This window comes from Medicago truncatula, chromosome 3 (genome assembly GCF_003473485.1).
Source record: "Medicago truncatula cultivar Jemalong A17 chromosome 3, MtrunA17r5.0-ANR, whole genome shotgun sequence".
Taxonomy (NCBI): Eukaryota; Viridiplantae; Streptophyta; class Magnoliopsida; order Fabales; family Fabaceae; genus Medicago; species Medicago truncatula.
In genome coordinates this window covers 23,125,528-23,148,844 of record NC_053044.1, presented here as the reverse complement: position 1 = coordinate 23,148,844, position 23,317 = coordinate 23,125,528, and positions in this window count along the sequence as shown.

Below are 23,317 nucleotides of genomic sequence, written 5' to 3'. Positions count from 1 at the left end.
TTATGGTATTCCATAAGAGCCATTCTCCTAAGTTTATTTCTACGCTTTATTTTTATTGCCTACTTATTTAAAAGAGAAATTTTATTTGAGTGAAGAATGGGGGAAGAGAAGATGATTGAGATTTTATTTTACTTGGCTTGGAGGAGTTTTAACTCATTGCCTACGTACCCTTTTAAGGGATCAAAACCAAACGTAGTTCGTTCTCGAAAATTGTTTTTGTTTTTGTTGGTTGATTTTAAGTTTGAAAAAGGAATTTTGAAGAATGGAGATGAGAGGCCTCAAGGGCATGAGATTTGGAAAATGTGAGGTGGAAGTAGTTATTTTGCAAAATAAAGTCTAAGTGTGATTAAAATTAATTGGGATTTTTTTCTTAAGAAAACAAAAGGAAAATGAGGAGTTTTGACTCCTATTTTAGAAAAAAGGTTTTCAAGTGAGGTTATTCACATTTTTTTGAAAAAATGATTTTTTTGTCTAAGCGTTGTAAAACCTAAGCATACATCTAAACATACATTCCCTAATCATGCATCTAGAACATCCGTGTGGGGTGTGTGCATGTGTCGGTGCTCGTGTCGGTGTACATCACTTATAGTGTCCATAGTCCTTTACATTGAGTCCTAAATACATGCTATGGTCTTGCAAGGAATTTAAAAAGGAACTAATCTATCTAAAATTATTACAAACCCAATTGATATAGAAATGAATAAAAAAAAAATGATGCTAAAACTATGGGATGAATGAAATGTGAGATGAAATGGTTAGTATCATAAGGCATAAAAATAGTAGAAAGGTAAACAAAATTGAATAGAATAGCAAGAGAAAAAAAAAGTAATGAAATGAAATAAAGTGGCAAAATATACCTAAAATTGGTTATGACACTTAGACAGTGCACATGACCTATAGTCCCCTCATTATAGCAATGTTAAAGGGGTTTGATTTTGAGCTATAATGTGGGAACAAATAGGACACATTCAAGCCAAGAATCATGACACATTTTTTAAAGATATTTTGCACTTTATTTCTTGATAAAAACACACATTGCTTGCAAAACAAGAAAGATATGAAAATCTACATCCACAATCAGCAAGACATACACATGATCAGCAACACATTCACCATGAAATTACACACCAATCATCCACATTACATGCCAATATTTTGTGAGAAAATATACCACAAAAATACACAAACTTAGACCAAACACAAAATTAATCAAGAAAAATAACACACACATTTTTATCATTTTTTAAACCACTGAAAAATATCACAAAAGTGTTAAAATGTATTATGAAACATATAACATTTTTTTAGGAATTTTTAGAGAAAAGATTGAGCACGCAGAGGTTCAATTAGCAAAAAAGCAGGGTGCAGATAGCAGGAAAATAGCAAAAAAACGAAAAAAAGCAAAGCCCAAACCAACCAAAAGATCCGGATTCACCAGGAGCGTTGGATTGATCCAGGGAAGGAAACCCTAGATCCAACGGCCAGGAACAAAGGGGATTGGACCGGTCTTGGACCGGTCCGGTTCACTGGCTTATATAAGCATATGAGCACCAGTTTTTTCATTCTTCTCTTGCCTTTCTCTCTCTTCTCTCATCCTAGTGAGAGAAGCTCTCACTTCTCTCTTCTCCTCCCTCGCCGGATTCTGGAAAATGAAGATGAACTTCATCTTCTCCGGTGAAACTTGTTCCTCCGGCGTGGTGGCCAGCCGCCCCAAGGGTGGCGCCGCCGCCGCCGGAAGTTGAACAACTTTCTCCGTTTTCAAATTTTTTTACACTTTTGGAAATCCTTTTTCGTTCTAAACACGAATCCGGTACTGGTTTTTTCATGCAAGGTTTGAATCGTTGTAGATCTACACTTTTGTTCACGGTTTTGAAAAAGATTTTTCTTGATTCTTTTTAGTGTTTTGTTGAATGAAAGCTTTGGAACTTTGCAGATCTATAACTGATTCGTGTTTGTTGATATTTTTTGAGAAAGAAAGTGGAGTTTTACGTGTTTACCTGCGGTTTCAATTGGAGATTTTGAGCGAAGATCTTCGGAAACACTTGAACTTGATTCTGTTTGTTGATTTTTGGATTTGAATCCGAAAATAAATTGGTTCTTCACTGATTTGATATCTTCTTCTTCTTCACCGGTTCAATCTTCTTCGTTTTCTTTTCCTCTTCTTCTCACTGTCTTCTTCGTGATCGTGCTTGAGTCCGTCGCTAACAGTGATGGATTCGCACTCGTATTGTGAAGGAGTCGATTCAATGATGAAGATTCAGTATTGAATCTCTGAGAATTGCAGAGAATTTGATGAATTTGTTGATGATTCAGTGATTCTGGTGATTTAGGGTTTGTGATTGTTCTTGGTGTTCTTGGTGATTTTCTGAGTTTTGATCTAACTGAATGGAGAGAGAAAACTGTGATTCTGTTTGTTGAGGTGGCGTGTGATTAATGGATCCTTTGAAAATCTGACACTGTGTTGTATTTATAGCTGACATGTGTACTTGAGACCCAATGAGAAAGGGACACCTGTTTTTGGACTTTAGGACCTTGCTGCAAAAAGGAAAAATAAAAGGACTAATCTGCAATTATGAAAAAGGACTTAAAAATGCAATTTTAAAAAGTATTGGACTAAAATGCAATTTTAGAAACTGTTTCAGGGACTAAAATGCAATAAGAATAAAATTGGACTAAAATTGGTAATTTGGACAAAACGTAAAGTGAAACCAAAAATAAAATTAACAAAAGGACTAAAATGAACCAGCTACAAAAATGAGGTATTTTAAAATACCTCTCTGCCGAAATTTTAACAGGAAAAGACCAAAATGCCCCTAGGGACTAAACTGACTCAAACTGACTCAGATGCAATTTTTGAAATGACTTTTAAACAGAGACTCCACAATGATTTGTACAGACAAATTGAAAAGACTCAGAGGCGAACACAGGGACTAAAATGGGTTCCACTGCAGGAAATGACCAAAATACCCTTTTGTATGATTTTTGAAATAAAATGCAAGAAAAGTAATGCGACGTTTCAGAGAGTTCTTAAATGACTTGTAATGCAAGAAAAGACAGACAGAGGCAGTAAAATATGTTTTAAAAAGAGAGTAAAGATTCAGAGAAAAATAACAGCGAACTGACAAGTATCAGTGTTAGAAAAGAAATTTGAACGAGTATTTTCAGGTCCAAAATCAGGGTATAACAATCTACCTTGCCTATTGTTTATTTTGGCCTTCTTGTGTGTGTGTGTGTGTTTGCACGATCGTTATCCAAGTAATAAGGTGATATGTAGAGTATCGTATCCACATGGATTGTCTTTTCGTCCAAATAATTCGCGTTACTTATTTTTATTAAGTTAACGATATAAAATTTAAGGGTTAAAAGAGACTTGCAATTTTATATGTTTGCAACAGAGCAAGTTTACCTGTTTTGGTTTGCAGAAAAGTAAGCAGCGGTTAGGATTCTTCTAACCCACTCTGTATATTCATTGTTGAATAATAAGTAAATATATGTCGCATTTATTTATTTTAGGTAGATTATAAAAGTAATGAGGCCGTTGGGATGTTCCTAATTAGGTAAGGCACCACCTGACCCAACAGTCTCTATATGTGTTTAACCGGTTGTGGGTTGATTGCGAATTTATTACGAAGGGGGATTATTCAGCATGATTCTCATATATGTGTTTAACCGGTTGTAGGTTGATTGAATCTGATGCCCATCTCTTCTTGCATTCTGGCATTTTTTGTTAGGTTTGGCAACTTGTTTTGCACTGGTTGGGTGTTCATTCAACAGATCCCTCAACCATTGTGGATCATTTTCTTCAGTTTGGTACTTCCTCAGGTCTTCCAAAATCACAGTGTTCTTTTATGTATTTAATATGGTTTGCAGGCTCTTGGGTGATTTGGAAGGAAATGCTAGAATTTTCCGTGCAATAGAATGCACACCTTATCAGCTTTTGGAAAACATCAAGCTTCTTTCCTTTTGGTGTTTAAAGCTCATTTTGATGCTTTTCATTATAAATTAAATGATCGGTGCCATAACCCATTTTTATGTTTGGGTGTTGGCTAACCGTTATTCTGCCTGTTGAAACTCAATTCTAATTTTCGGCAAACCTTTTTGGCACACCTTGTGTTGGAGGGATAGACCGTTGGTATAATATATTCCATTTTAATTTCTTCAACAAAAAAAATCTTGCTTATATTTATATATAATTATTTTATTACTGTACATGTATATTATTGTTGAATGTTGAATGTAGAATATGGTAGAATGTGAACAAAAAAAAATAGGATTTTGTTGGAGAGGGGTAGAGTGTGTATGCTAAGCAATTGAGAAAATGAAGTAGACGGTGTATTAAAATGAGGGTTTATCATAGAAAAAAATACTACCTTGGTTGGAGAGCTTTACCCTAAAATGACACTTAAAAAGAAACTAATGGGGTAATATTGTTTTCACCCTTTTAAAAAAATATCATAAATTTAATTTATATTTTTTATTTGGACCGGACAAAATTTTCCACCATTACGCCACTGCAAATTATATATTATACTTTTTAAAAGATATTAATTTTTTTTTTTATAGTAAAATATCAATTATATATTAAAATTCTTGCATATATTTATTTTTTTATAGGAAATTCTTGCATAATTCTTAACATATTTATATACAACTATTTATTTCAAAACAAATTTATATATAATTACTATTTTTCTAAATATAGATGATTTTTTAATGAATATGGTACACGACCAAATGTGAATAAATATAATTAAGCAAAAAAATCCAACTTTTATTAGCTGGATTCAAGGTATGGATTGATTAATATCTTTATATGTCAGAAAAATATATCTTGACAAGAAAAAAAACATGAGATTTCGACCAAATTATTCATTTTAGAGATATTTATTTAAAAAAATATTAATGATTGGCAAGTCAAATAAATTCATAGCAGCTTCGCATACGTTGCAAACCCTAAAAGTTGAAAAAAATTAAAATATTTATGAGTGAGATTTATGTGAGTAAACGTGAGCACCAAAAAGCTAGGTTATTGTTCTCTTTCTCCGATTTGCTTGTTATTATTTTTTCTCTTACCCTATCTCTCTGTACTGTCCACTGTTCTTTCTCTGTGTGTTATTATAACTCATCGATCGATCCATCCATCCATGTCTTCTGTTTCTCTAAATCCACCAGATCTTAATTCTTTACTACAAAGTCAAAACCAATTCTTCAATATTTCTCCTGTTAATAAGGACACTCCTACCTTCTTTAAATTACTTGGAGACTTTGGAGAAAATCATGATCATCATCAGGCAAGATCATACATGATCCCTTTGTTTTTTACTTTTTTGTTGTATATAAATCAATAAACTCTTTTCTTTTCCCAATATATATATTATTATTATTTTTATCATAGCTTATTACCAATTCTCTAAACTTTTTTTTTTATGATGACACTTTTACTAAACTGTTTGTTTGAATGAAAAAAAAAAGAGTAATTGGGTTATTTTGAAACAAGACAACAATGATGTTCATGATAATTAAACATCGATCCATGTTTTAATTATATATAGATTTGATGAATTAATATGAAATTAATTTGATCTTTATATAATGATATAAGCTGGCCTATGATCTGATTATTAATCTATTTTTTAAGATATACAAGTATGCCCTTTCCATTCTCTATAATTTATTTTTAAATCATATAATATAACTGCTTTGATTTTTTTTTTTTTTTGACTAAAATTGCTTTGATGTGTATTTTTTTCTGAACAACCTTTGATGTGTATGTTATTATTTGATATTTTTTGACAAAAAACAAATAAATGAAAATTGTTAATTAAAGTCTAATGCATATAGTTTTGATCTCTTTGATTTGATTATTTTAGGATCATAAGCTGGCATATCATCATGATGGATCATCATCAAGCAATCACCAACAACACAACCACTACTGTTATCATGAGTAAAGAAAAAGTTGAAAAATAATACTTACAAGTTGCTGTTCAAAATCAGTGGTGTGAAGAAACTGGGGATGAACTGGAAATGGTTCGGGTAAATGTCTTCTTCCCAAGATCTGTTGCTATCTTCCATTTGAAACAGAAGCAGAGAGTGAAATGGTTCAAAGTTGCAAAGTACAATGACAGGGTCTAGAGTTCAAGAAGAGAGGTAAAGTAGAGTATAGGCTCTAGTCAAGAAAAGTACATGTCATATTTGTAAGGAAGGTAAAAGGTAAAAAATGATTAATTTCACAACGGTTAGTAATGTATGAAAATGTATAAACATTTATTTTAGTCAATTTCAATGTCATTTAAATCTTAAATATGTTCACATATTTACTATGCCGATGATCGTTGGATAGAAATCGATTCGTGTAGATTTGAACGTCATAAATTTATTTATTAAAAAAATTGAAAGTTTATTTAAAATTAATATCGTGTAGTCTTGATTCAAAGTATTTTGACGCGTTGAATATATGATTTGCAACGACCGTATTAAATGCGTCAAACTATAAAATATCTTTTAATATTTAGGGTAATGCAAGAATACCTTTGGGGTAAGGGAACAAAAAGATATTAAAAGAAATTTTATAGTTTGAACGCATTCAATATGGTCTTTGTAAATCATATATTCAACGCATCAAAATACTTTGAATCAAGACTACACGCTATTAATTTTAGATAAACTTTCAATTTTTTTAATAAATAAATTTATGAAGTTCAAATCTACACAAATCGATTTCAATCCAACGATTATCGGCGTAGTAAATATGTGAACGCATTTAAGATGACATGAAATGGACTAAAATCAATGTTTCTATACATTTTCATACATTACTAACCGTTGTGAAATTAATCATTTTTTACCTTTTACCTTCCTTACAAATATGACCTGTACTTTTCTTGACTAGAGCCTATACTCTACTTTACCTCTCTTCTTGAACTCTAGACCCTGTCATTGTACTTTGCAACTTTGAACCATTTCACTCTCTGCTTATGTTTCAAATGTTAGATAGCAACAGATCTTGGGAAGAAGACATTTACCCGAACCATTTCCAGTTCATCATTTCGCCCAGTTTCTTCACACCACTTATTTTGAACAGCAACTTGTAAGTATTATTTTTCAACTTTTTCTTTACCACTGCTATCATGAGTCAGTTATGGAAGATAGCAGCAAAAAGAATAGTTACGGGTCTGAGAAATGGATGTCTTCAAAGATGAGGTTAATGAATAAAATGATCAACACAACTGCTATTGTTACCACAACTCCAATAATGAGACTAAACAACAGTATTGCAGCCACTACTAACAAAGCTATCAAGACAACAACTCCAATGATGAGACCTATTAATTACGGCACTAGTCCAAGATATCAAAATACAGGGTACAACCAAACAAACCCTAGTAGTAATAGTGGTAAAAACACCGTTAAGGTAATTAGTTAAACCCTTCTCCCAGATTTTTTTTTTTTTTTGACAATCCCCTTCTCCCAGACTTATTCACTATTCTTTCATATTAAATTATACGAGTATCCAGAAGTCCTAGCTCAATTGGCAAAATGCTGAAATTGTTAGGTCGGATGCCATGACTGAGGTTCGAACCCCAGTTCCTCCACTTATGTGTGTGAGTTTATAATGACTTTGCCATTTCGTCTATCTATAAAAAAAAAAAAAAAAAAATTGTATGAGTGACCATGTTGTTACGATAACGTTTATCGCTTCAATTTGTTCATCACAAAAGTTATTAATATCATCCCCTAAAAGAAATATATCAATATTTATTGTTCTTAAGGGATGTGTCAAATATGCATATTTTATCAAGACCATAAAAATGTAGTAAAAGTTGAATTCGTAGAAACATCAAATTAGAGATCAATTAAAAATTTTCTTCCTCTATTTTAAGTTAAATATATTATTTATAGTTTTGATAAAATAATTTTTAATATTATATCACGGTTTTAATTAGTTGAATATTCAATAGATCACACTAGAGTCATGCAAGTATTATTCCATCTTAAACTTAATTTGATTATTTGAATTATATCTAGTTAACGTGAAAACATGTTTTTTTTTTTTTTCAACAGGTAAAAATGAAATATATTAATACGGACACCGTAATTGTTTCCGCACAAGATGTGCCAAACAATCACTAAAATGTCAAGGTCCAAACAAAAATACAAACAAAACAATCAAATACCCAGACATAAGAGCGGGCTCGACCACCACTGATGGGTGCCAAAACTAAATACAACATTTCTAGCTTTTAACCACCACAACGCAGTTGATTTCACTTTATCTAACAATTGTGGCACTGTACTTTGGCTATTTCGAAAAAGCCTATCATTCCTTTCATTCCACAACACCGAGACACAAAGCAACCAAATCAAGTGGAAGAAAGACCGTCGCCCTCTCGAACAACCTGCATAATTGATAAATTGCTCAAAATGATCTGAAGATGATCGAGAGTCGACACCTACCACGCCTAACCAATCCCGCACCATCGGCCATAATGCACCAAAAGTTACACAAGACAAAAACAAATGAGAAGCATCTTCGACATTCCCACATCCAGAAACACATAACCGCTCCTCCACAGATAGAATGCCTCGATTTACCAAATTAAGTTTTGTAGGTAACCGATCCCTCAGAAGTCGCCAAGCAAGGATAGATACTTTGAGAGGAACCTGTTTATGCCAAATTAAGTCCATATGATGGTGTAACTGGGGCTTCTCCTGTGATGTCAACATGTCATAGACTCCACGTACAGAATACCCATCATCATGATTAGGTAACCAGAGCCATCTGTCTATCACTGATTCCTGCAAAGAAACTGTTAGTAACAAAGCCCTACACTCCTCTACCAACTCCTCCTCCCAAGCCCACAACCTCCTACGACACCTCAATGCCTCCCCGCCCACATCCACCCCCAGCAGAAACATATTCCTAACTGAGATAGATTTGTGAACAGTCAAGTCAAAAAGGCGCGGAAATCGGACACACAATGGATCAGCTCCACACCAGCAATCACGCCAAAAATCAGTATCTGCACCATCTCCCACCCTCCTCCTAACACAAGTCTGAAACCAACCCTCACCTCCCTCACCTATCCCATCTCTAATCCTCACAATCTCCCTCCACCACGAAGAACAACTCCGGCCCCCATCCTCCAAACCGTCATCCTCCACACCATACCTAGCCACTAACACCTGTCTCCACAAAGCATCCCTCTCCAATAACAACCTCCAACACCATTTGCCCAACAAGGCAATGTTAAACTCCCTCAACCTCTTAACCCCCAACCCTCCATACTCCTTCCTCATACCCAAAGTCTCCCACGTAACCCAAGATATTTTTCTTTTTTCCTCACTCCCTCCCCAAAAAAATTTATTAAACAAAGATTCAATGGAAGAGATTATACCTGTCGGAGCTTTGAAGAAGGAAAGTGCATAGACAGGTAGAGCAGTTAGGACGAACTTTAGTAGAATCAAACGACCACCGAAAGATAGAAACCGACTTTGCCAACCAGACAATCTAGATTTAATACGATCTACCACAGGTTCCCAAAACAAAAGTCGACGCGGATCGCCCCCAATCGGGAGTCCCATATAGAGAAACGGGATTTTACCTACTTTACACCCCAACACAGAAGCCGCTTCTGACAGCCACGACTCATTAATATTAACCCCTACCAGTGAACTCTTGTGAAAATTAACTTTCAATCCCGACATGGCTTCGAACAAGACGAGACCAGCCCTCAACGCCCGCACATTAGCCCAGCTTTTGTTCCCAATAAGAAGCGTATCATCAGCAAACTGTAAATGAGACACAACCACCGAATTCTCTCGCCCCACTCTATACCCCGTAAACAGATCCGTGTCTACCAACGCTTTCATCAACACATTCAAACCTTCTGCTGCCAATAAAAATAAAAAAGGAGATAGAGGATCTCCCTGACGTAATCCCCGTTCAAGAAAAAACTCATCAGTAGGACTGCCATTCACAAGAACTGAGGCAGTAGCAGTACCAACACATTCTCTAATCCACTTTCGCCACATCGTTGGAAACGACATGCTCCCCATCACATCAAGATACCCCCAATCTACAGAATCATACGCCTTTTCAAAATCCACTTTGAACAACAAAAGGTCTTTCTTAGTTTTCCTGGCCTCATCAACCACCTCATTCGCGATCAAGATACCATCAAGAATTTGTCTATCCTTCACAAAAGCAGACTGAGTTTCCGCCACAACACTCCCAATAACCTACCTCAACCTGTTTGCTAGGATTTTCGCCAAAATTTTGTACAAGCTCCCCACCAAAGAAATAGGGCGGAACTCATTCAAAGATTGTGGACTAGCAACTTTAGGAATAAAGGTTATGAATGTAGAATTGATGCCTTTCGTTAATTTCCCATTCCTATGAAATTCGGTCACAAAGCGCACAAGGTCAGTCTTCAACTCAGGCCAGAAAGACTTAAAAAAACCCAAGTTGATCCCATCAGGGCCCGGACTCTTAAAACTATCACAATCCCAAACTGCCGCCTTAATCTCATCCTCAGAAAAGGGTTTAACCAACCCGCCCCTCTCAAAAATGGAGAGTTTCCTAAACTGAAGGTGACCTACGCTCGGTCGCTCCAATCTTGGGTTACGAAAATGATTTTTGAAATGCGTATACACAGCTTGACGAACAGGTTGAACACCCTCCATCACAACCCCATCCACCAAAATCGAAGACAGCGAATTCGTCCTTCTCCTTGCGGCAAGAATAGAGTGAAAAAACTTTGAGTTAGCATCTCCATGCCAGAGCCAGTTTAAACGAGACTGCTGCCAGCACATACTTGTATTAAGATGAGATAAAGAGTGAATATCCGTCGAAATGCCCTGAAGTTCACCGATATCGTCCTCAGACAACTCCTCATCCTCCCCTTTACCGTCTAAGAACGCTTGTCTGTTCTTTAACTCACCAATCTTTGAAGGTAAATTATGAGTATTTGCAACATGCCAATCTTTAAGAGCCACCTTGACAAGTTTCAATTTTTCTTTAAGAACATGACCCCCCCATCCAGTCACCTGAAGAGACCCCCACTTTTCACGGACAAAATCATAAAAACCCGGCATATCTTGCTAACACTTCAACAGACGCACCGGTCTCGGACCCCAGTTCTCTTCATCCACAGACAATACTATAGGACAATGATCAGATAAGCCTCTTAAGTGTGCCACCTGAACACAATTAGGCCACACCAAACACCAATCTTCAGAGAGCAAGAACCTATCCAACCTACTCATCGAACGGCCATTCCCCTTAAACCAAGTAAACTTCCTCCCACATAACGGTAAATCAATCAAGCCTCTATCTTCAATAAAGTCATTAAAAGGTGCACAATCCTCTACCAACTGAGAACCCCTAACCGAACGCCTTTCTTCAACAGACCGCACAGTGTTGAAATCCCCACAAACACAAACCTTGTTATTCCCTAAAGAGAGTAACCTCGAAGAAAGTAAATTCCACAACACTTGTTTAGCACTCCGATTACAAGGGGCATACACATTAAAAATATAGAAGTCCTCATTGGTTTTAATGAACCTTCCATAAATCATCAAAAAATGCATACCACGAACGGTGAACCAAACCTCCACTTCCGACATATCCCAAATCGTAACCAAGCCTCCAGACGCCCCCACAGACGAGCTAAAAGAATATTCATGATTCGTAGGACCCCAAAACGAAGAACATAAAAAGTCATCAACAACCTCCATCTTTGTTTCTTGAATACACAACACAAAAGGCCTCTTTTCCCGCACTAAATTCTTAACTTCCCTCCGCTTTTCCATCCCTCCTAAACCCCGAACATTCCACGACACAATCCTCATCACAAACACCCTCCCCCCAACACCCACAACTCCTTACACCTACTTGGCACCACCACCCTCTCTACCACTCCCTCCCTCACCACTTCCCTTAGACACCCTCTTGCCTTCCCCTTTCTTCGCAAGCGCTCCAAACATATTATGAATATCCCCTTTAAAATGCAACCCTACAGCCTTTCCTATTCCCCGCACATCCTCAGCCGCCTCCTTCTCCTTCCCATGTAACACCACCCAATTACTCCACTCTTGATTAACCGAGGCAGAAGAAGAAGCTTCAACTGAGATACCCTGCGAGGCGTCGACATTAATAGACTGTTTTTTCTTAGAAGATCTCTTCTTCAAAGTACGTAACACCGCTTTGCGATCTTTACTAGACAATCTCGCCACCTTTTTCAGAGTATGAACTGTATGCCGCAATTCACCACCAATTTTCCTACGTTTTGTCGCATCTTCTCCTCCCCGACTTCTGAGCACTTTCCTTTTCCCCACTTTTAAAAACTTTCTTTTAGCTGAGAAAATAATTCCTGCACCTCCATGATGATCCTTCACCCATTCTGAACTCCACGGTCCTGACATCACCTTCTTACCTTCAAAAGGAGGTCCGGACACAGCCGTAACATGCCTAACAGCATCCGACGAAAAACCATTATTCGTAACGTGAACACTCTTCCCTGCGACATCCACACCGTCTTGATCAACTACATTAACCACGCTGGCATTTTGCACCATTTCCCCCTCAAAACTAGCCACCTTCTCAACACCTAAATCCACTCGCACCTCCTCAGGTACTGAAGAACGATGTGATGTTGCACACTCCCCAATAACCGGTGTAATTCCCGACCCCTCTTCTGCCAAAAACGCATGATCTGAACCTGCACTCGCACTGTCCCTCAAATCAGCTACATTCTTCAAATCCTCCACCTCTAACTCTTTCACAATTTCGCCTACCACCAAATCCATATTTTTACTTGTTTCCAGATCCCGAAATAATGTTGGTGCCGTCACTTTGCAATGGTTGTGGAATCAGGCAGAGAAAGGCAAGACGGGCCATGGCTGCCAATGGATTGGCTACATCCACTAAAACCAAAGTGCTTAAGATAAATAAGCTTTACTTTGTAAACATAACCTAGTTTATTATAATATATGATTGACAAAACAACATAAGAAAATACAATAAAGAGATACTCTCGAGTGAGAGCTTTAATCATATCTAACTTTTATTACGAAAAACAAAATACATATTTTATTATAAAACTAAAAAAGACATTAAATATTCATTCATCAGTTAGAGGTGAAGAGAGATCCAAATTATCCTCATAATTATTCTCATTATTTTATTTTGCATCACTTTCTTCATGACAATCATCAGGGGTGGTCAAACGATTACTTGGTCTTCTGATGATCAGAAGGCCAAGTAATAGATTTACCTCCCCTGATGATTGTAATGAAAAAAATAATGCCAAAGAAAATGCCGAGGATAATTTGTATCTCTCTTTTCACCTTTAAATGATGAATGAATATCTAATGTCCTTTTAGTTTAATAATAAATTATGTATTTTATTTTTCGTTATAAAATTTAGATATGATTAAAGCTCTCACTCGAGAGTCTATCTTTATTGTATTTTCTATGTTGTTTTATCCACCATATATTATAATGAACTAGTTATTGTTACAAAGTAAATGCAAGTGTCTTGTTAGTATTTAAAATATATTTGGTCTCTTATTTCATTATAGATCCTCGACTCTAGGTATCCCAAAGTTGTATTACATAATAAAATCGAGTCTAAAGCGATCATAGATTCAATCATGCAATCTCTAAATTTTCACTTCCTAGTTAATTAATTATTTAAAGCTAATGGGATTTCAACACATGACCCCTCATTCGCTAAAAAAAAAAGACCACTGATACAAATCAAAACAAATTACAATAACTCTAAATAATCAAGAATAATGTATCCATTGTGATTCATGAGAACCAAGAGAGATGATGGTGAAGCATGTAAGAGAGGACGATTATCTTCATTGTCGTCTATATTTTCATATGCATATTAACTATATAATGAGACAACGATTAAAAAGTCAAAAACGATATAAGACAAATACCTTTTATTCAACTTAATAAAATTGTCTGATATATCACAATCGTTTGTGTTCAGAAATGATTCCTACTAAAATGCTTGCAACTAAATGTTATAGTGAGTTGAATGTGAGTTATTGAACTAGTATATCCTTCTTTGACCTAACAACATTGTCTTCCGGTTGCAAAAACATAGCTTATTCTTGCTAAATTTTATTGTGGACTGCAAGTTAATATTTAGGCTTAATTGCACTTTTGGACCCCTATCTTTCCAAAAGTTGCGGTTATGGACCCCTAACTAATTTAAATACAAAATAGCCCCCTATGTTTTGATTCTATGGCAGTTTTGGACCACCAAGGCAAAAAAAAAAAAAAATGACACGTGGCACCTCACTTAAGGTGCCACGTCAGCGTTGACTGAGTCAACAATGGACTGGGGGTCCAAAACTGCCAAAGAATCAAAACATAAGGGGCTGTTTTGTATTTAAATTAGTTAGGGGTCCATAACCGCAACTTTTGAAAAGATAGGGGTCCAAAAGTGCAATTAAGCCTAATATTTATTATGGTAACCGTACGTTATTATATTGGGAATTTCTAGAGTATACTCGTAAATTAAGGTGTACCGGTACTCTTGCTTCATAAATCTATAAATTAACGATCAATTTTATGAAATAAATAGTTATTTGTCGGCATTTATATTTTAGAAAATATGATTTCAGAAGAAAAATGCATCATTCATTGTTTATAAGAATCATAGTAATTTTTTTACATATTATCGGATAAAATAATCAAAGTTATCTATTATGAGCGATAAAAATTAAAAAAAATTATTTTGTTTACACTTTTGATGAATAAGATTTAATCATTATAATTATAAATGATAAAAAAATAATATTTTTCTTCAAAAAACAACTCATTTACCTATAAAATTAAAGGGTTGGTATACCGGTACACTCAAATATGTTGGGTGTACCGTAGAATTTGCCTTTTATATTATTATGTTTCTCGTTGCATATTATTTCACAAAACCATATATAAATTATTTAGACACACAAAATGTTGATTTTACTTGTCAATCTCTTAATCATTTCAAAAACGATTGAAAAATTAGGATTACAGACTCAAATGTAAAAAAACATTACAAAAGTCCCAAAATCACAGGCAATCATTCTAATACTACTCCATTTTGTTGTCATTTTCTACTAAAATAAACTGAAAAACATGCTAAGAATAACGTAATTAAGATGATCTATCATCAATCACCATCTCTTTTCTGAATAGCATAACCGGTGAGATTCAGAGCCAAATATTTCCATATCCATTCTAGGTTGTTAGATACTTAAATACTTAAATATATATTGTAAGTGTTCCATATAAATGTTATTTTTGCTTGAATTTGCGGTCGTTCTTTACGAACAATCAACTAAGTTATTATACACACGAGTCAATTTTTCATTGGTACCTTGAGCCTTTCAAGCCACCCTTTTATATCCTGATTATCCTTTGTGAAACTACTTTGAGCCTCCAGACGAAATTTTCTTTCTTTATTAGTGATAAATCATGTCACAGTCCTGCAATTCAATGCACCCTGTTTGATTTCACTTGAAGTTAGATGTGTATTATTATGAATGAACATGTTTTGAAATTAAGTTTGGGGTTACTCTTTGGAATTAGTAATATTTTAAGTTTGGGGTGGGGAAAAAGTAGAACACATTTATCAGAAAAAGAAAAAAAAATATAGATGACCATTGATCTACACAAAAAAAATAGAAAAAAAAAAACAAGAGTAAAAAAAAATGGTATCTTAAAATAAAATGTATGTTTCTGTCAAAATAAAAAGATAAAATGTTCTACTGTTTTACCCATCTTGTTTGAATCAAGGAAGGAAGGATGGCAGTGCAGTAATGTTTAGTAGGAATCCTTAGGTTAGTGAACTAACTCCAAGTTCATTTGTTAGCCTACTTTCCGAAATATATCCACCCTTAACCTAAGTGTGTAAATAATCTGATTTTGACTGTCTGTTTAGAATTGTTTCAAATTTATAGTATGGTACATTCATGTGACGACTGGAGTGAGCAAATCCTGTGACCAGCCCTACTAGCTTTAGGAGATACATATGTGTATCATGGAAAAGAGTATGGCTGAGAATATAGGCTACTTTTACCAAGCCAGACCCGCTTGAGTGTACTGTGGAAAGTTAGTTGTTGCACTGCTATAAATGCGATAAATGATGTCCTAAGCACAACTCCCGGAAAGGTATGTTTTTCCTGAAGAAAAAAAAAAAGCAAAGAATAAAATATGTTTTTCTTTCGTTACTTGAGGATAAGCAACAGTTTAAGTTTGGGGTTTTGATGACAGGTCATCTTACGTTATTCTTAGCATATTTTTCAGTCATTTTCAGTAGGTTTTAGCAGCAAAAAAGAGGAGTATTAGAACGATTGTGTATGATATCAGAACTTTTGTAATGTTTTCTATATTTGAGACTGTAATTCTAGTTTTCCCGAAACATAACAATTTTAAGGGGGTTTTTGAAGTAATTCATGAAGAAATCATGCAAATTGGCAAATCAAGAACGTCTGAAGAATTGCCAAGACTTTAAGAAGACCAAGAACGAAGATTCAAGAGGCCTCTGAAGACTTTACATAGGGAAGAATTTTGTTCCCAAATTCCAAAACAGGTTATTTGTCACGACCCAATTTGGACAATGACTGGCGCACAGATTATGACTCTAGTCTGGCAAGCCTTACCCAAGTCTAATTCCACATATCAAGATTTAAACATAGAATTAAATCATTGAACTTATATTTCAAATACTCCCTCCGTTTCAAAATACATGTCCATTTTAGAGAAATTTTTTGTTTCAAAATACATGTCCATTTCATAGTTTAAGGATACATTTTGTCTATTTTACCCTTGTCTACCAATTAATTGGATTCTAGATTTTCTCCACAATAATTATTTTCCACTAATAAATGTTGACCCAATTTTAAGTAGATTTACTCATGCACTCTTCCAAGAAATTATTTTCCCATGACTACTGCACTCTAATCCATCGTAATTAACTACTCCTAATTAATTGGACTCTCTAATTTGTTTATAAAAATTGATTTTTTATAATTAAAACTACCGGAAAAAAAATGGAAAACAAAGGAAAGTCTGTGAAAGAGAAGCATGATAAGAGAAGTTGAAAAAAAATTGTATTGGCATGCTATTTTCAATACATAACCGAAGCAAAAACAATGTGATTTAATAGATGAACCATATGTATTGGTATTGCCAGTATGTATTGGTATTGAAGGATGATTGAATTTAATTAATTTTGGTATTGGTATTGAAGGATGATTGAATTTAATTAATTTTGGTATTGGTATTGGGAGTAATTATGAGGTGGGGTAAATAAATGTAAAATGGAGGAAATCAAAGACAAGGGTATAATAGGAACTTTTGTGTCAAACTAACTTGTCCTTGGTTACTGCAATTTCTCCAAAATGAACATGTATTTTGAAACGGAGGGAGTAAATATTTACCATAATTATTACATAATTTTCCTCAAGCATATGGCCATCTCAAAATATCTAAAGACTTGGAAGATCAAAGAATACAATACTAGTCAATACAATATCTCACACGGGACCATCAAAATTAAATATAGCTACTACAAGGAAACTCAATATGCAACAAAACCACTATAGACCGCCACATATTACAACATACATTACCACAATTTTCGGCTTTTAATAGCACAATTTTAATGCAGATCATAGACATGTTAGAGCACTTTTCATAATACGCTAAAAAAAACTTGTTAAAAATTGGGTTAGATAACGCTTTTGTATAAGCGCTATTATTCTGGTTCATACTAATAGCGCTTTTTAGAAAACGCTATTGTTGATGGATTGGTGATGTCCCTCTTCAGGTTCGTTTTCGTCGCTTGTTTGATTTGTTAGAAAATAAATTATTAACTATGGCGCAAATGTTTCATTTGGGGTGGGATGAAGGGGAGGCGTGGAAGTGGAGAAGAAGTCTAAGGGTATGGGAGAAAGAGTTCTTAGTGGAGTGTTGAATTTTATTAATGCATGTTGCGCTGAAGGTTAATGTTGGAAAATCTATGAAAAGGTCTTATAGCCATTCTCTACTACACAAGCCAACTTATTTAGAACGAAATTATGGTAAAATTTTGAGGGTATTACATTAGTTGAAGAGGAAGATTTAAAAACGACGAAAATCAGAGAAATTGGGCCAAAGCAGCAAAAGCATGCGCCTTGGGCCTATGCCATGCACCTTGGGCATTGCTCATGCGTTTTGTGCATTTGAAAATGTCAAGGGCGCATGCATAATTTTATGCATTTTTGCGGGTTTAGTCCACGTTTTTAACCCAAACCAAGTTAGAAACTCTTACTATAAATACCAATCTTCCTCATTCAGAATTTCTCTTTGAGAACTATGGCAGTTCAAGAGGAAGGCAACTTTGCAGCTTTGGGAGAGTTTCTATCTTCTTGATTTTCTAGGGTATGTTTTTATCTTTAATAATTTGTTTTTAGTTACCATGTGTATCTAAATATTTTTAGGTTAGAGTTCTTAGATGAACCTTTGTTTATGTTTGTTGGATATTTATTTAATTTAATGTCGTTTATTTTATTTATATTTTGTTCGCTATTAAGTTCCTAATTTAGTTATTTATCTCAAAGGAGCGTAACCCTAGATTAGGTACTTTGGTTGTGATAGGGCCTAACATTGTTATTACTATCTTGCTGCATATATCCTGATATTTATAGCATTATACGAGTAACTATCTGTCTAGGAAGACATTAATTAGTAACTAATGAAAGATACCGAAAGAGAGTTGACCCTTGTAGTAAGTACTTAGAAGGTTACATTACTAAGACTGAGTAGTAACTCTGCTGAACCTAGGATGTTGATGTGGGCAAGATTATTTTGCTTTAGAAAACTTTCAATTTGATTATGGTAGGTGTACTAGTCGTTTACATCAAGTAATGAAGTTAGTCAGTAGAGTATCGTATCCACAGGGATTGTCCTTTCTTTCGAACAATTCTAGTTACTTATTTTTGTAAGTTTGACCGTATAAAAGTAGTTGCAATTTTTATCTCTTTGTAAAAAAGCGCATTTACCTGTTTTTTGTTGCAGAAAAGTAAGCAGCGGTTAGGATTCTTTGAATCCCCTATGTATATTTATTGTTGGATAATATGTAATTTAAATGTCGCGTTTATTTATCTCTTGGGAGTCCAACAAAAATATCCAGAGGTTCATCTTAGAACTCTAACATAAAAATATATAGTTACACATGGTAACTAATCACAAATTACTAAAGATAAAAACATACCCTAGAAAATCAAGGAGAAGATAGAAACTCTCCTGAAGCTCCAAAATCGTCTTCCTCTTGAACTGCTCCAGTTCTGAACAAGAAATTCTGAATGAGTAAGGTTGGTATTTATTATGAGAGTTTCTACCTGGGTTTGGGCTAAAAGTGCGAGCTTTACACATTTCGGAAGCAGGAAAAGACAGTTGTGCCCGGGCTTTTTGCATGCACGGGGCGCATTGCTTGCAACCCCATGCATGCCCTAGGCACACCAAATAAGTTTTCATGCCCGGGGCGCATTGCAAATGCCCTAGGCGCATTCTACCTTCCTTCCGGGCCCAATCTCCAATTTTTTGTCGTTCTTAGGTCTTCGTCTTCAAATAACTTGCCTCGGTACTTTGGCAAAAAAATTCTTCTCACTTGTAAGTCTTCTGAGGCCTCTTGAATCTTTACAATTCTTCGGTTTTTCTTGATTTGCATGATTTCTTCGTGAATTATTTCAAAAACCCCCTAAAATTGCTATGTTCCGGGAAAACTACAATTACAGACTTAAATATAGAAAACATAACAAAAGTCCCGAAATCATAGGGAATCGTTCTAATACTCCTTCTTTTTGCTGCTATTTCCTACTAATATAAACTGAAAAACATTCTACAAATAACGTAAGATGACATGTCATCATATGTAACTAGTTAGTAATTAAGGAAACCGTCTCCGGGGAATAAACCTGGATCGATCCATTCTCTCAAAATCCTTGGTAAGGTAGACGAGAGAGATAGGGCTGCCCGTTTGTATAACTACTAAGAGTGGAGATAGGGTGTATTGTGAGTGTCCTAAGATTCATAGATGGGCTGAACTAATGAAACCTTGGCTTTCATTGCCTTGGGAAAAACTGGGGTGCCAATTTAAGTTTATCTTTCAATTACCTTTGAATTACAAAGACCCCGCACGTAAGGATCATCATGTGATCAGTAGGTGCAGTTAGCAATCGGAAGGATAGACCTATTATCAACTGGGAGAGTAAGCCCCCGCACGTAAGGATCACCGTGCGATCAGCAAGTATAACTTGACGACCGATTAGGTTAGAAACGTCCCAACAGCCTCAACACTTGTATAGTCTACCTAAGATAAATAAACGCGACATTACTGTTATTCAATATCAAACAGTATAAACATATGGGATTCGAAGAATCCTAACTGCTGCTTACTTTTCTGCAACCAAAAATAGGTAAACTTGCTTTGTTGCAAAAAAATAAAAATTCCAATCTTTTAACCCTTAACTTTTATATCGTCAAACTGAAAAAAAATAGGTTACGTGAATTGTTTGGACGAAACGACGACCCTTGTGGATACGATACTATACTTATCATTTTATTATTTGGTAAACGATTTGGTACACTTGCAATATCCGACCATCATTGTCATTTATAATATCGACCATTTCCAAAATCTTAACTTATTTCTAATTTAAAGTTATTATCTCACCTTATCGTTACTTTCGATGTCAGCAACTTTCCCCAATAAAACTTCATTACATTTTAGGGTTCTAATCTCTCATTACCATTCATTATTGTTATCATCAATCATTATAAACCATTATTTGTTATCTTTTTTTCATACACCTTACTCTCTTCTGATCGATTCTCATATTACTCACCGTTATTATTATCCTTAACATCATTCATTACTTAATACGCAACTCCCTATATTCGTTTACTTTTCGTCTTAACAATCATCTCATCGTCCACAATCATCTAAATTTGATCACACTCTATTCTTTATACATTTTTACACCTTATACATTCAAGTCTAACAATCATCATAGACTATTTAATTACCTTTGATTACTCCAACCCATCATTATATAACCCCCTTTATAATCATCATATTCTCCTTCGACTTAATTTGTGTTTTAGACTCAAAAGGTGAGCACTCTATTTACACTGTTATAGTCTCGTCTTATTAATCTTAAGTAACTCGATATTTATCCTTACCACGATTATTATCTCTCACCATATCCATTTATTTAAGCAAATCTCCTTATCCACATTTACATATGCCTCATCGCTTCTTTAATATTACCATTTATCTTGATTGATTTACTTTTCAACCTAACATTCTTCCTAAGCTCATTATTGGTTTAAGGAGAATATGTTTAATCGCATAGTTACCCGTAAACACATGCTCCATATCCCCTCTTATAATTATCTTTTTGACATCTTTAACTCATTCATATTTTTTTCTCTATCTTCATACTTTCAATCACTTTTAATATCATTGATCATCGTAAATACTAACATGGTATTCTTGGTTTATTCTAGTTTATAACCTCTTAATTAACTTACAACATTAGACTCTTGGAATACTCCAATGGATTTCTCTCGTCGTTGTCAATCCACCATGAACTACACATCTATTTCTCTCTTGGCTTCACCTTCTACTGCTTAAACAACATCACATTTTAGACTCATAACTAATTTGAGGACCTTATGTTTATCATAGTCATCTATCCAAATCTATCTATAGAGACTATTCACCTGTCAAACTACCTACACCACCTTCTTCAACCAATTCATCTTCAAACAGCTCATCTTCTTCTTCAGAAGATAGCTCACCATTCAACCCCACATCATATCTCAAACCTACCTTCAACCCTTTCCTACCTATTGGAGTAATTCACCCAGAGTGTCCATCAGATGATAAAACATCTGAACAAATGCTAGCTAATCTTAAAAATTTTGCGATTGATTTGTTAAAAAATGAAGGACAGGATAAAACAACTTCAGTTGTCCAGTGTTTGATTTGTAAAATTGTTTCAGGGACAGAACAAACTGGAGGCAAGGGACAGGACAAAAACTGAAATTTTTGTCCCTCACCAAACCACAGCACAACTTTTTGTCTCACGTACAAGTTGTCTAAAACACCAAAATAGCATTTCGTCCCCCTAGTCTGAAATCCTTCCTCACAATTTTGAAGACTTTTTTCATCAAAAGAAATAGATCTAAGGATCTAGCTTTTGTTGTCCTTAAAGAAGAAACATGAAACCATGGAAGCTATAAGATTGAAGAAATTGCACAGACTTAAGCAGTTATGATTAGACTCGAGCATTTTTTATGCATAACCAGGCAAAATTGAAGGCCAAACAAAGATGAGATGTATTTTAATATCAAGACTCTATTGGAGCTACTCTATAAAAACCCGTAGAACATCCTTATCTTTTGTTCATTTTATTCATATTTTCTAAAAAGAATCTCTTCAACTTGTATATTCATTAACTCTGATATTTTGGCTTAGTATACATTTTATTTTCTATCTACTTCTCTTTGTGCTATGGTATGATATTTTTGTTGATGAAAAAAGGGAAGGATGATAGAAAGTATTGTATTGAAGTCTGAGTCTGAACGTATGTGAGATCATAGAGCATTCTAACTTTAGCAATTTTGGCTTAAATTTTGGAATCATGGAAAATTAAAACACTAAGTCTGATCCTGATGAGATTCGGTACCGAAAAGAGTTTTAATTAAACCAAACTCCAAATGAGTGATTCATCTTTACTACGCTTTATATTGATTAAAATGGAATTTAATTAACCTTGATAGGACTTTGTGGGAGCTTACCAATCTCACCTTATGGACCTATCAGACTTAGGGGGAGCTTTAAAGACTTGGTAGAAGATATGAAAAAGGTCAATCAGAAGTCAACATCTTGGATCAGAAGAAAGGTAGTCACGCAGAAGCTGAAGATCTGCATAAGACTTTGAAGGATGTCAGACTCTGAAGATCACCAGGATCTGAAGAACATAAGACTCTTTGGGACCCAGAAGTCACATCAGATTTGTTCTCTTGTGCAGCTGTCTCTATCAAACTATGATAGTATAGTTTGTCATCTTCTGACAACATATATAAACAAATAAAGAACTTCAAAGACAAAGAGAATGAACAAATAGTTCCAGTCGCAGCAAAGAAATTTCAAATGTCAAATCAACGGCAATATCAAATGTCCTTGATTTGAAACTTCTCAACGACTCTTAATGCGCTGGCACCTCTCCAACGTCTCTCAAATCCTAGCCTATA